The sequence below is a fragment of the Muntiacus reevesi genome, chromosome 5 (genome assembly GCF_963930625.1).
Source record: "Muntiacus reevesi chromosome 5, mMunRee1.1, whole genome shotgun sequence".
NCBI lineage: Eukaryota > Metazoa > Chordata > Mammalia > Artiodactyla > Cervidae > Muntiacus > Muntiacus reevesi.
Genome location: NC_089253.1, coordinates 48,464,599 through 48,479,657, shown reverse-complemented (window position 1 = coordinate 48,479,657; position 15,059 = coordinate 48,464,599).

Below are 15,059 nucleotides of genomic sequence, written 5' to 3'. Positions count from 1 at the left end.
TTCCGTGGGCCTGGCTGCCTCCCCAGCCCCTCCAGAGCAGACCTTTTATCCGGAGAACCCTGCCTGATACAAACAGCAAGGGGATGGGGGCACCCGGCTGCTGGCGATGTTAGGAAGGCGGGCCTGGAAGCTAGAGCCTTGTATCCCTGGGACCAGGTGTTGGTCAGAAATACCCACCACATGCTCTTTGCTGCTCTGCATGCTCTGGCCTCTGAGCTCAGAGAGAAGGGCTGATGGCGAGAGATCGGATGAAAAGAAACAGAGAAAGTCCAGGGAGGCTGGAGTGTGAAGAGTGCCAGCGCCTCAACCCCAGCAGTAAAATGTAAAATGACAAAGACTCTCCAGTTGTTCTCCAGTTGGGGGCCGCTTGCCCGTCGCAACCTGGCACATCAGATGCCTGCATTGTGGGGCGGCAGGGGAGGCAGGCATGAAGGACCGAGGCTGAAACAGTGAAGGTAGAAGCGAGCACTGTGCGGAAAGGAGCGCCAGGCCTGAGTGGCACCTGAACCTGAATGAACTTAAAGTTTTCAAAGTTGACTGCGTATGTGAAAGAGTTCTCCTGTCCCCCTAAAAGCACCAGCCTGGACCCAAAGACTCTGTGCCGGCTTGAGACCTACAATAACCCTGAGGCCCCTGACTCTCTGTGGGGAGAAGGGGCTGGGAAAGCCCTGGGGTCTCCGAGGGCCGTGAGAACAGCAAGTGGGGTGCGCCCTCCAGTCTTGCCAAAGAATGAGCGCGCTCAGGGCCAGCTCCTCCGCACGGCTGCCGGGACCGCAGGACCATGTCCCCTCTGCTCCCCGGTCTGTGCTGCGAGTGTGGGCCCAGGGGCCCCTTGTTTTAGCCCAAAGCCCTCCCACTTGACTCGAGGCCTCTCCAGGCCTCCTTTGCATCACTTTCAGTCTTCATGGGGCTGGAGGAGGCTTCAAGATTGTCCCCCAGGGGATACAGGAAGGAGGACCCCGAGGTCTTCTTGGCCAGGTATGAACGTGGGACTCCATTTTGCCAGGTCCCACTGCAGCCAGACTGGGAGTCCCTGGTGCCCTTCCTCTGCGTCCAGCCTGGAGGCCACCCTCCCTGGTCCCTACCTGACTGAGGGAGGCGAAACCCCGGGCCCTTCCTGGGGATGCAGTCAGATCAGGACACAGGGACTTGGGGCTGTCCGTGCCACAGCCTAACCCATGCACCCTTCCTAGCGGTCAGCTGGGGCCCCAGCTCATCTCCTGGCCTTGCCTTCACGTTTTCCCAGGCATTCTCCTGGTAGAATTTTGATGACCTCAGGAAAACAGTTGCTACCGAATCCCCTGCTCCCAGCGCGTGCTGCCTGCATTGTTAGGTGCGTGTACTTTCAGCCTTTCCTTGCTGTGAAATGTTGCAAATGCCCCCAAATGCAAGAAACATGAGAGCTCTGCCTCGCAATGGCTAAAATGCAAACGCCTGCAAAACTACCGGTTCACAGGCCGCCCACTGCCGCCGCCCCACGAGGAGCCCCACGCTGGCCCTGCCAAGCTCACCACTCTCTGGGCCTTTATGCTGTGCACACACTTGCCCTTGATGCGACCTTTAACCCCTAATGGAGGTTAAACTGAGCCTAATTCAGCGCAGGTTGAACCTGAACACTAATTTGCCTATTTTGAATTCATGGGGCAGAGGAGCCTGGAAGGTTACCATTCCAGGATTCACCAGAGTCGGACATGACTTAGTGACTAGAAATAGCAAAGTAGCAAAACAAAGTGAAAGGGTGCTGTCTTCTCTGGCGTCTTTCCTCCTTCTCAGCACCACGCTGAGCCTGGCCCTGGCTGTGCTGCAGCTGGCGTGTAGTTGGTGAAACTGTCCCACAGCTTGTCTGTCTGCTGTCCGAGGGCAGAGCCACTTGCCGTTGGTGGCCGCGAGGGACGATGCTACTGCTGAGCGTCCGCCTGAAACCAAGGGTAGCTGCTCTGGGAGTTTTGTAACACTGTCTCTTTCTGGTTTCAATTATCTATTGCCACAACAAGGTTGTGTAACGACCAGCCACAAAACCTCAGTGGTATATACCAGTAAGTGTTTGCTTTTGCCCAAGAGTCCAGGGGCTCCCGCTGACCTGGACCAGCCTCGGTTGGCCTTGGCCGGGCCCATCATCATCTGCTGCCAGCTGCGTGTTGCGGGGACAGTGCCAGCCCTTCTATGGGCACACTCATCCTCCAGCATGTCAGGCTGGGCTTGACAGAGTCCCCACAGAGACAGAGGTGTGTGAGGGGCTCTGCAGTGCAGTCTGGGGGCTGGCTGTCTTGCTCCCTCCATGCACATTAAACAGACACCTGTAGAAAGAGGTCTGCAAAAGTGGCCACAGCGGCTCCTCAGCCAGGACCCTTGTTGGGGGGATGGGGTGGGCTGGAGACTCGGGGCCACTTCTGCAATCCACTCACTAGAGAAAGCTGGCAACTTTCCTCATGCTTCACAGCCACTTGCTGGAGACAGAGATACAGCCAGTGTTTGTATGTGAACTTTGCATCCGGCATCCTCACCAGACTCTCTTACTAATACAAAATATCTCTAGTTAGGCTAATGCTTGTTATTTTATGATTTCATCCAAAAGTGTGGATACTCCACCCCACTCTCCTGTTATTTGAGTGGGGGTTGCTTATAATGATGACATCACTCTGAGACAGTGAGGGGCCTCCCTGCCTGACGACAGGACGAAGGGCCTGCCTCCCTCCTGATTATGCGATGGTTCCATGCTCTGTAATTTCTCATTTTCTAACACATGACAATGTGATCGTTGTTGGTGCCACTATGATCAGTTGACAGACCACATACAGGTCTCGTGGCTTCTTACTCCTTCACACCCAGTCCATCCAAGTCCTTTCCCTTTGGAGTGAAGAGTTCCCTTTGGTTGGGGCTTACTGGTGGCCAAAGCCCCTCAATTTTTGTTTTCAAAAAAAGAAATCTTACCTCATTCTTGAAGAGTACTTTCACACAGTAAAGAATTTTAGGTCTGAGCTGAACACACAGGCCACTAGCTTCTGCTTCTGCACTTTCTGTGACGTCAGCTACCGTGAAGCTGTTACCCCTTATCAGGAGATCTGGATCATTACCAGAGTGTCTATGACTTTGTTTACACCTTTCGTTTGCTACAGATTTACGTGATGTGCAGAGGTGTGGACGCGTCTGTGTTTGTTCCGGCAGAGACTCCTCCAGGCGCTTACACCTGTGGGCTGGTCTTCCAGCAGTTTGAGGACATTCTCACCCCGTGTTACGCTCAGACACTGACTCCCTTCACTCTCCACTTCCTCTCCTTCTGGACCTCCAATTAAACACGGATTAAAAGTTTTCACTGTCCCCTGTCTCTCGTTGCTGTCTGTGGCTTCATCCACTGTCTGCCCGGTTCTTTTCATCCGTCTTCTCAAGGTGAAGGTCCTGGGCAGCAGCATCAACCTCACCTGTAAGCAGAGTTTGCATGAGATCTGAGGCTCATGCAGGTTCGCTCCACATGTGCTGCAGGTGTTATAAACTCCCCAGTGATTCTTATTTCCGTTACAGTATCTTTCAGTTCTATGATTTCTAATTAGTTTCTTTTCAGTTCTGTAAAGTGACTTTGAAGGGCTTACTATTCCTGCTAAAATATTTTGTTTACCTCCAAGAGCTTAGTAAGCACGGCTGGTTCATTATCTGGAAATTCCAATATTCAGAGTTTCTGTGATGTTTTTCCTGCTGATCCTCAACCAAGCTTTCCTGCCTCTCTGGGTCCACAGTTGGTCCCAGGCCTGAGAGTGCACCTCACCCCAGAGAGGACCCTGATGACTTTGGCGAAGAAGCACCTAAATCCAGTGTCAGGGACTTCCCCGGCGTCTAGCGCTTAGGACCTTGCTTTCCAATGCAGAGGGTGTGGGCTCAGTCCCTGCTGGGGGAATTAAGATCCCCCATGCCTCAGGGCCAAAAAACAGAAGCAACATTGTAACAAATTCAATAAAGACTTTGAAAATGGTCCACATCAAAAGAAATAAAAGTTAAAAAATAAATCCAATTTCAGAGGCAGAGATTTCTCCGTATTTCTGGGACTTTTCTTAGTTATGTCCCCTGTTGGGTCTGTTTTTAACTCATGTGATGGTGCTTCTGCCGGGACTTATTTCTGTCTTATTTCTCATGTTTGCTATTTGCTCTACTCTCCTGTTCCTTTCTCCATTTTTGTTGATTTTCACTTGTTGGATCTTCTTTTTAAATTTATAACTTTCATAAAAAGTTATATTCACTCACTCACCAATGAACACTAAGCACCTACTCTGCCCACAGCTGACGGGGTGGTGGGCACGCACGTGCTGCAGTGCCTGCAGCCTCCGTCTGCTCCCGGCACTGAGCGTCGAGGCCCCCGACGCCTTCACTGTGCGGTGTCCCTTCTCGAGCCCCGTGACACTGACATCGCCCAGAATTTTATGTGGGGCTTGTACGGCTGCCCTTTTGGCCTTTCTCCTGCCTTTTTGTTGGTGGTGGTTTGTTCATAAAACAGGAAAAGGTTTTGCAAAGGCGTGTGGCCCCTCACTTCCTTTATGGCTTGTGGATTTTCCTGGGTGTGTTTTTCCTCTTTTGCAGTTCCTGCTTCAAGAATGTTATCAATGTAGATGTTCGAGAGGGGCACATTCTGAGGCTTTCTGGAAATATCTTTGTTATATTCTTACATTTGAATGACAATTTGGCTGAATATTTAATTTTATATTTTTTTACTTGTAATTCTTTAAAATGTCACTCCATATCCTCTTATATGGTTTGTTCAGAAATCTGGGATCAGTATGATTCTTGTTCCCATGTATGTGGTCTGTTCCCTCTCTGTGGAACCTTCTTTTTGGACACTTTTCTCTGATCCTCTTAAATGTCACGGCAGCACACCTAAGTGTGGGTTATTTCTTATCTTGCCTCTTTGTGATCCTCAGTCTGAAGCCCTTCATCTTTCTTCACCTCTGGGAAGTTTGGCTTCCTTTCTTCCTCAAGCATTCCTTCCTCTCATCTCCTTTCTCCTTCTATCCCAGGACGTGAGGCACTTCTTTCCCAACAGCTCAGCTCTCTCTTCATCCCCGCCTCCTGCACGTCCCCTGTCACCTCTCAGGACCACTCTAGATTGACACCTCACACACCAACCTGCCTTTCAGGGGTCCATCCCTGTTTTCAGTTCTGGTCATCAGAAGAGTGGTAAGAGCCAGTCCTTCCAGAGACCCAGTCTGTACCAAGCACTGTTCTAAATGCTTCACGTATATAAATAGATTTAACCTCTCAACAACCTGATCAGATAAGTGCAGTTATTTTCCTCATTTTAGAAAAGAAGCAATGAAGGCATTAGGTAACCTCTCCAGCATCACATGGCTGGACAGTAGTAGAGCAGGCCTAGGTGCCCAGGCAGGCTGCCTCTAGGCTCCAGCCTGCTTATCCTAGCACCAATTACTTATTTCAACAAGCCTAACATTGACTTTTCCCTAGTTTTGTATTTTGAAGCAATTTTAGACATGTGGAAAATCACAAGGGCAGTACCAAGAGCTGCTGTACCTCTTCAGCCAAGTTCCCCATGGTACCATCACCAAACCGGGAAATTAACATGGGTACGATGCTATTGACTAAACTGAAGACCTTGTTCAAACATCACCAGTATTTTCACCAATGTCCTTTTTCTGTTCCAGGACCCAGTGTTGCATTTAGTTATTCCTCCCAGCCTCCTCCAGCCTATAACAAGCTTCAGTGCTTCCTTGCCCTTCATGATCATAATATATCTGAAGAGTATCCATCAGTCATTTTGTAGAATGTTCCTGTTTGGTTTGTGTAGTGTTTCTCATCTTTGGAGTGACTCAAGTTAAGGAAAGGTTTCTGATCACATCCTCATTTACACTTACTCCTACCCTCCACAGGAGGGAATCCTGAGTCATGAAGGCCTCTTGGTGGGTCCTTCCTAACCTCAATGTGGATCCAGGGGAGTTGACCAAGGGGGGTCTTTGTGGAAAGCTAAGGGCACTAACTCGACAACCTACTAGGCACTGCCTGGCTGTGTCCCAGCATCTAGGCTTCTAACGGCCCAAGAAGGGTGATAACCACCCCAGGCAGAGGTGAGCCTAGGCCCCTCCCATCAGGGCACGTTGTTCATGGATCTGTTCACAGGGCCTGCTGACTGTGTTTACCTGTTTTTTAAGCCAGGGGTCAATCAGATTTTAAGCACATGTGGTAAGAAATCTTCTAGTCTGAAATAAAGAGTCGTTCTAAATACCTGGCAAACAGGAGTGCTGCTGGAGATATTTCTTAGCTGCGGTGGCAGCTCTGACCTAGATAACCACGGGAAGCTGAGGGTGCAAACACACTAAGATTCAGGTGTTTGTGTGTAAAAGCCCAAGTACAGTCATAATCGGACACAGGCTAAAACAAGACACATGAGGTAACAAAGAACAAACCTGACTCCATATCAGAGTTATTGCCTTAGCTCTAATCTTTGTGGTACTGGCTCTGCACCCCAGCTCCTCAAAGCTGAAAGAATGTTGCCTTGGGAATTCCCGGGTGGTCCAGTGTTTAGGACTCCGTGCCCTCATTGTTCAGTCCCTGGTTGGGGACCTGAGATCCCACAAGCTGTGTGACCCGGCAGCCAAATATTTAAAAATTAAAAAATAAATGAACCTTGCCTATAGCCTGAAATATACATAATAACCCTCTCTCAAGGCTCTGCCTCCCAGGCTAGACCTTTAAAGGCATAACAATGTTTCATTCAAATAGAGGAGAAAAGGCTACAGAACAGAGAATAACACTTGTATCCCTGGAGGTTTACAGAAACATTATGACCAGACTTACACAGTCAGCTCCAAGAACAAAGAGTTATCACATCCCCTCCAAGGTCTGGAAGAAGGCTGCAACAACCCCCTCCCCTTTTAGTATAAAAGAAACCTGAATTCTAACTCAGGGAAGATGATTCTTTGGAACATGAGTCTGACATCTCATCTGTGCAAATAAAGTTACTATGCATTGTCCCAACACCTGGTTTCTTGATGTATTGGCCTGTCAGGTGGTGAACATACAAGCTTGGACTCAGTAACAGTAAGAGCTGAACTCAGTAAGAGATTTCCAAGGGGCCTTTTGTAGTTTACAGTGACATTTGGAATAGAAAAGAAATTGGCCTCAGGGAGGACCAGGGGTCTCCAGCATCATGGACAAATCATTCTCTTGGGTGATACATTCAGTAGGATGAAAGGCCAAAGCCCAGGAGATACTGACGAGGACGACATCTGTAACTGTAACCTCATCCAAGCTCACAGGACAGGCCAGTGGGTTGAGAGTAAGGTGTTAGGGAAGAATAGTGATTTTGTTCAGAAGCAGGCAAACCGAGAAGATGGCAGACTAATATCCTAAGAACCATCTTAATGCAGACTGCTCTCATAACAGAAAAGTGGGAAGCCTGCAGAGATGAGGTCAGGAAGAGGAACAGGACACAGTCCATGGTCTTTTTTTCTTGGTCAGTTGACTCCAGCTGACATTAATCTGATCTGGTCATGATGCTCCTTCAGATCAAATAAACAGATGTTTATTTTTCTTGTTCACATTTCCTTATCACCTTGTGGGTTTCTTTGAAAGGGGGCTGCCACATACACTCCAAGCTGTGGGCAGAATTCCTTCAGCGACTAACGTGTGTACACAAGGCTGAGCAGAGACTTATGACTCAGAGGTTAAAGCAGCAGCAGAGATGGACGCCAAGATCCTCAAACAAAGAGGCAGGTGGGTCTTCATTCCCTAAGAACAAAGAATTCTGGCAAATTGTTGTGTGCACCCCTTGAGGAGCAGCTAGGACTCTGTTTATCCTGAACTGTTGTCATTACTTTCCTCCTCTAACTGATTTTCCTCTGCTTCTGCACTCCCTCACTTCCCTAATTAGTAACTAACTACCTTCCCTGCTCTTTGGAACACGGGAGGGCCTGGGAGGCCAAAGCCTTTTGCAACAAACAAGAAGCGAGAGGACACAGGGCGTCTTTGTGCTCAGAAGGGCCCCACGGACCCTGCTTCCTTCAGGCCTCCCTTTTCTTTGATACCCCTTGATCCTGAGGGGAATGGGGTGGTGGGAGACAGGAAAAGGAGTCCATTTTTGGATAGAGAGGTTCATCATAAACTCCGCGGAGAAATTCAGTTTCAGGGGGACTCGGTTTCAATGCCAGAGTAAAGCAAAGAGTAAGAAAGGGTTTTGCACTTTAGAGTCTGAAGCTTGGTCCAGTGTCTTGGGTGGCAGACACCCCGTCTCCTTGTCTGTTTGATCTGGAGGTCCCCAGTGTCTGCACAGGACCAGATGTCAAGTGGGATCTTTTTTAGCTGTGAGATGTGTACCCAAGCCTCCATAACTAATTTTGCAGCTGTGTTGGTGGTCAGTAAGGTCCCTTCCCATGACATCGAAAGCTGTCTTCCTCTGGTGAAGTTTCCAGAACACGCAGTCATGGGGCTCTAGATTGACCAGCAGGATCCTTTGAATTGGAACTGGGAAAGCTCTTCAGCCTGTTGATGACAAGCCTGAGCATAAGAACTGGAAACTTACAGTAGCTGGTCACACTGGCATAGGGCAAGGGATCAGCAGAAGTCGGACCCTGAGCATCAGTCTGCTGTCTCTGCTGACGACTCTGCTGTGGACTGAGTTCATGATTCCCAAATGGGGTCCTTTGAATGGCCAGCGAGACCTTAGGCCCGGGGAGTCCAGTAGTTCAGGCAAAGTTGGACATTTTAAGCTCGACAGTCCCTGTCGCTCTCCTGACTTTGCCTGATGACCGAGGGTGAGAGAGACGGTGACGGTGACGCTGCAGACTGGGCCTCTGTACACTGGTGCTGAATTGAATCTCAGAGACAGAGTTTTGGATGAAGCAGAAAAGAACAGTTTATTGCTTTACCAGGCAAAGGGGGACACGGCAGGGCTGTGCCCTCAAAACCCTGTGTCCTGACCCCGAGGCGTTTGCTGAGGAGTTTCGCAGCAGTGGATCAAGGGTGCGTCTGTGCGGAGGGCCAGGGTGTATGCAGGGCCTGCCTCCTTTAACCTGGCCTCGGGGGGTCCCCTGACGAGCGTCTCTGGTTCTCAGGGTTACCAAACTGCGATCCTCTCTGGAAAGAAAGAAGCTTGTCAGGCTAACATCTTCATTTGTTGGGGGTTTGAGTTCTGTAAGGAACTCAAAGACATTGTTACATCCATCCCTTGAGGCAAAACCAGAACACTGAGGAAAAACCCCAGGCTGCACTACTGTTTTCTTGGCTGCTCCTCCTTTGTCTCTGCACCCCGCCTCCCTTCCCTGATTCGCACCTGTTTGAGCCTACCCTTTGGACCTCAGGGAAGGTCAAGAAACAGGGGACGCAGAAAGCTTTTCATGCCCAGGAGCCTCGAAGGGTCCCACTTGGTTTCACACCGCCCCCTGCTTTCTGACACTCTTCAATCTTGAGGAGAGCAGACGTTGGAATAGAAAGGAAATAATTGTTTCCCACAGAGGCATTCATCATAAACTTGGCAGAGGAACTTAGTTTCAGGGGTACTGGTTTTTAATACCCACTTCTGTTTTATCTTTCCCCAGATTGTTCAAGGAACAGAGCGGTGACTGCTCTGACTACTTTCTGCTGAAATGAGGTGTAGTCCTGCCTCACTCTTCAGGTGAATTAATACCAAATTAGAAATACTTGAGTTACAAGTCCTGGATCTGAGTATTGTATGATTAAAATCTCAATCTCTTGGTCTGCCATTTTGATGCAACAAACCCAGTTAGAAGTAGGAGGAGTGATAGCTGGAAATTTAATAGACAAATAGATCCAACTTCCTGAGGAACTCAGAAGAATAAGCCTACAAACTAGTGTAGAACTTGGGAGACTTGTTGTAGCAGTTGTCTAATTTTACCTAAATAGTTTTTAACTTATGGTGTAGCATTAACACATACATATCAGGGGCTATTAGCAGCTACACATGAGTTCAGTTCAGTTGCTCAGTCATGTTCGACTCTTTGCGACCCCATGGACTTCAGTACGCAAGGTTTCCCTGTCCATCACAAATTCCCAGGGCTTGCTCAAACTCATGTCCATCGAGTTGGTGATGCCATCCAACCATCTCATCCTCTGTCATCACCTTCATCTCCCGGCTTCAATCTTTTCCAGCACAGGGTCTTTTCCATGAGTCAGTTCTTCATATCAGGTGGACAAAGTAATGGAATTTTAGCTTCAACATTAGTCCTTCCAATGAATATTCAGGATTTCCTTTAGGATTATCTGGTTTTATCTCCTTGCTGTCCAAGGGACTCTCAAGAGTCTTCTCCAACACCACAGTTCAAAAGCATCAGTTCTTCAAACTCAGTTTTCTTTATGGTCCAACTCTCACATCCATACATGACTCCTGGAAAAACCATAGCATTGACTAGATAGACCTTTGTGGACAAAGTAATGCCTCTGCTTTATAACATGCTGTCTAGGTTGAACATAACATTTCTTCCAAGGAGCAAGTGTCTTTTAATTTCATGGCTACAGTCACCATCTGCAGTGATTTTGGAGCCAAAAAAAATAGTCTCTCACTGTTTCCATTGTTTCCACATCTATTTGCCATGAAGTGAGGGGACTATATGCCATGACCTTAGTTTTCTGAATGTTGAGTTTTAAGCCAACTTTTTCACTCTCCCCTTTCACTTTCATCAGGAGGCTCTATAGCTCTTCTTCGCTTTCTGCCATAAGGGTGATAACATCTTGTATCTGAGGTTATTGCTATTTCTCCTGGCAATCTTGATTCCAGTCTGTGCTTCACCCAGCCTGCCATTTCGTATGATGTACTTGACATATAAGTTAAATAAGCAGGGTGACAATATGCAGCCTTGACATACTCCTTTCCCAATTTGGAACCAGTCCATTGTTCCATGTCCTGTTCTAACTGTTGCTTCCTGACCTGCATACAGGTTTCTCAGGAAGCAGGTCAGGTGGTCTGGTATTCCCATCTCTTGAAGAATTTTCCACAGTTTGTTGTGATCCACACACTCAAAGCCTTTGGCATAGTCAATAAAGCAGAAGTAGATGTTTTTCGGGAACTCTCTTGCTTTTTCTATGATCCAATGAATGTTGGCAATTTGATCTCTGGTTCCTCTGCCTATTCTAAATCCAGTTTGAACATCTGAAGTTCTCGGCTCATGTAGTGTTGAAGTCTGGCTTGGAGAACTTTGAGCATTACTTTGCTAGTGTGTGAGATGAGTGCAATTGTGCAGTAGTTTGAGCATTATTTGGCATTGCCTTTCTTTAGGATTGGAGTGAAAACTGACCTTTTCCAGTTCTGTGGCCACTGCTGAGTGTTCCAAATTTGCTGGCATACTGAGTGCAGCACTTTCACAGCATCATCTTTGAGGATTTGAAATAGCTCAACTGGAATTCCATCACCTCCACTAGCTTTGTTTGTAGTGATGCTTCCTAAGGCCCACTTGACTTTGCATTCCAGGATGTCTGGCTCTAGGTGAGTGATCACACCATCATGTTTATCTGGGTCGTGAAGATCTTTTATGTATAATTCTGTGTATTCTTGCCACCTCTTCTTATCTTCTGCTTCTGTTAGGTCCATACTGTTTCTGTCCTTTATTGTGCCGGTCTTTGCATGAAATGTTCCCTTGGTATCTCTAATTTTCTTGAAGAGATCTCTAATCTTTCCCATTTTATTGTTTTCCTCTATTTCTTTGCATTGATCACCAAGGAAGGCTTTTTAATCTCTCCTTGCTATTCTTTGGAACTCTGCATTCAGATGGCTATATTTTTCCTTTTATCCTTTGCCTTTCACTTCTCTTCTTTTCTCAGCTATTTGTAAGGCCTCCTCAGACAATCATTTTGCCTTTTTGCAATTTTTTTTCTTGGGGATGGTCTTAATCACTGCCTCATGTACAATGTTATGAACCTCCTCCATCCATAGTTCTTCAGGCACTCTGTCTATCAGATCTAATCCCTTGAATCTATTTGTCACTTACACTGTATAATCATAAGGAATTTGATTTAGGTCATACCTGAATGGTCTAGTGGTTTTCCTTACTTTCTTCAATTTAAGTCTGAATTTTGCAATAAGGAATTCATGATCTGAGCCACAGTCAGTTATCCGGTTTAGTGTGTGTTTTTGAGTACTTAATTGTGTTCTGACACCACAAGAGCCCCCAGGCCCATCTTGGGGGCTCCGTGTTCCAGCCCTGGAATGGGCCATTTCTCCAGGGAACCTGGTTCCTTTACTGGAGAACGAATGGTCTTGGAACCAAGATCTGGGCACCACATGCTCCTTGCCTCTGGGACTCTCAGCAGAGATGGGAAATACACATGCGTGTAGTAACAGATCCCGCTTCCTCTGTTCTGTATCTTTCTGGGTGTAGATTACAGACCACAAGTGTGCAGACCCACAGACCCCTACCCAACACTGCCTTCTCTTACCTTCTCCTAATTTCTTTCTTCAACAGTGAGGTCGCTAAGTTCTTCAGTCAATGCAGTAGTTCAGTCATGTCTGACTCTCTGTGACCCCATGGGCAGCAGCACGCCAGGCTTCCCTGTCCATCACCAACTCCTGGAGCTTGCTCAAACTCAGGTCCATCAAGTCGGTGATGCCATCCAACCATCTCATCTTCTGTTGTCCCCTTCTCCTCCTGCCTGCAATCTTTCCCATCATCAGGGTCTTTTCCAGTGAGTCAGTTCTTCCCATCAGGTGGCCAAAGTATTGGAGCTTCAGCTTCAGAATCAGTCCTTCCAGTGAATATTCAGGACTGATTTCCTTTAGGATTGACTGGTTGGATCTCCTTGCAGTCCAAGGGACTCTCAAGAGTCTCCTCCAACACCACAGTTCAGAACCATCAATTCTTCGGTGCTCAACTTTCTTTATGGCCCAACTTTCACATCCATACATGACTACTGGAAAAACCATGGCTTTGACTAGATGGACCTTTGTCAACAAAGTAATGTCTCTTTTTAGTATGCTGTCTAAGTTGGTCATAGCTTTCCTTCCAAGGAGCAAGTCTTTTAATTTCATGGCTGCAATCACCATCTGCAGTGATTTTGGAGCCCAAGAAAATAAAGTCTCTCACTGTTTCCATTTTTTCCCCATCTATTTGCCATGAAGTGATAGAATTAATTACCACAGTCTTAGTTTTTTGAATGTTGAGTTTTAAGCCAGCTTTTTCACTCTCCTCTTTCACTTTTATCAAGATGCTCTTTAGTTCTTCTTCGCTTTCTGCCATGAGGGTGGTGTCATCTGCATATCTGAGGTTATTGCTATTTCTCCCAGCAATCTTGATTCCAGCTTGTGCTTCATCCAGCCTGGCATTTCTCATGACGTACTCTGCATTTAAGTTAAATAAGCGGGGTGACAGCATGCAGCCTTGACGTGCTCCTTTCCTGATTTGGAAACGTTCATTGCTCCATGTCCATGTAACAGCTGTTCCAGTTCTAACTGCTGTTTCTTGACCTGCACACAGATTTCTCAGGAGGCAGGTGAGGTGGTATTGAAGAATTTTCCACAGTTTGTTGTGAGCCACACAGTCAAAGGTTTTAGTGTAGTCAGTGAAGCAGAATTAGATATTCTTTTGGAATTCTCTTGCTTTTTCTATGATCCAACAGACGTTGGCAATTTGATCTCTGGTTCCTCTGCCTTTTCTAAATCCAGCTTGAACATCTGGAAGTTCTCAGTTCACGTGCTATTGAAGCCTGGCTTGGAGAATTTTGAGCATTACTTTGCTAACATGTGAGATGAATGCAATTGTGCAGTAGTTTGAACATTTTTTGGCATTGCCTTTCTTTGGGATGGGAATGAAAACTGACCTTTCCCAGCTCTTAACCACACAGATTTACATATTCTCGCATCCACAAGCCCAGACCACAGCTAGAGGGAAGTCCAGGCACCACACTTTCACACACAGCCCTTTCTGTCAGGAGCCTGTCTGTGGCATCCTGTCAAGTTCCTCTTTCCACGAGACTTGGCAAGTTTTCGCTACTCTGCCCTGTGTCTCTTTTCCACAAATGAGCAGACACATGTCATCTTCCTTCTTAGAAGAAAGGAACTACTATAGGTGACTTTCTGTGCTTCTTCTCTTAACATAATGCCTGGAAGTCACACCATCCACTTAGAGTGACCTTCCTCCTTTTTCTTCAAGGCCTGCACGCCACTCTCATAAGTGTGGACATTTAGGTTGTTCCTAACAATTTGTGGTTACAAACAATTCTGCAATGAATCCTCTTTGCATATCTGTTTCCCACTGTTTGAAGTGCATCTTCAGGGTATGTGTGTGTGCTCAGTTGTGTCCAGTTCTTTGAGACCCCGTGGACTGTAGCCCTCCAGGCTCCTCTGTCCGTGGAATTTCCCAGGCAAGAATATAGGAGTGGGTTGCCATTCCCTTCTCCAGGGGATCTCCCAAACCCAGGGATCAAACCCACGTCTCTTGCATCTCCTGCATTAGCAGGCTGATTCTCTACCACTGCACCACCTCTTAAGCCACCTTCAGGGCAGGTTCCTAAAAATAAAGTTGCTGGTCAAAGGACAGTGCATACACATCTTTGTCTGACCCAATTCCACTCCAGGGTTCACCATGTAGGGTCCCCAGTGCTGTGAGGATGCTGGTTTCTCTGCAGCTTCATCAACGGAGCGAGTCATAAAGTGAAAGTCGCTCAGTCATGTCTGACTTTTTGAGACTCCATGGACTATACAGCCCATGGAATTCTCCAGGCCAGAATACTGGAGGGGGTTGCCATTCCCTTCTCTGGGGGATTTTCCCAACCCAGGGATCAAACACAGGTCTCCCACATTGCAGGCAGATCTTTACCAGCTGAGCCACAAGGGAAGCCCAAGAATACTGAGGTGGGTAGCCTATCCTTCCTCCAGCGGATCGTCCTGATCCAGGAATTGAACCAAGGCCTCCTGCATTGCAGGTGGATTCTCTACCAACTAAGCTATCATAGTTTTTAATTTTTTGCCACTTTGAGAGGTAAGAAGGGAGACCTTGGTCTTATATTAATTGCATTTCTCTATTAATGAGTGATTTCAATGCTTTTTCATATGTTTAGGATTTTTTAATATAAGCTGTCCATGTATTTTCTCCTTCTACCTACTCATCTTTCAGACTTCT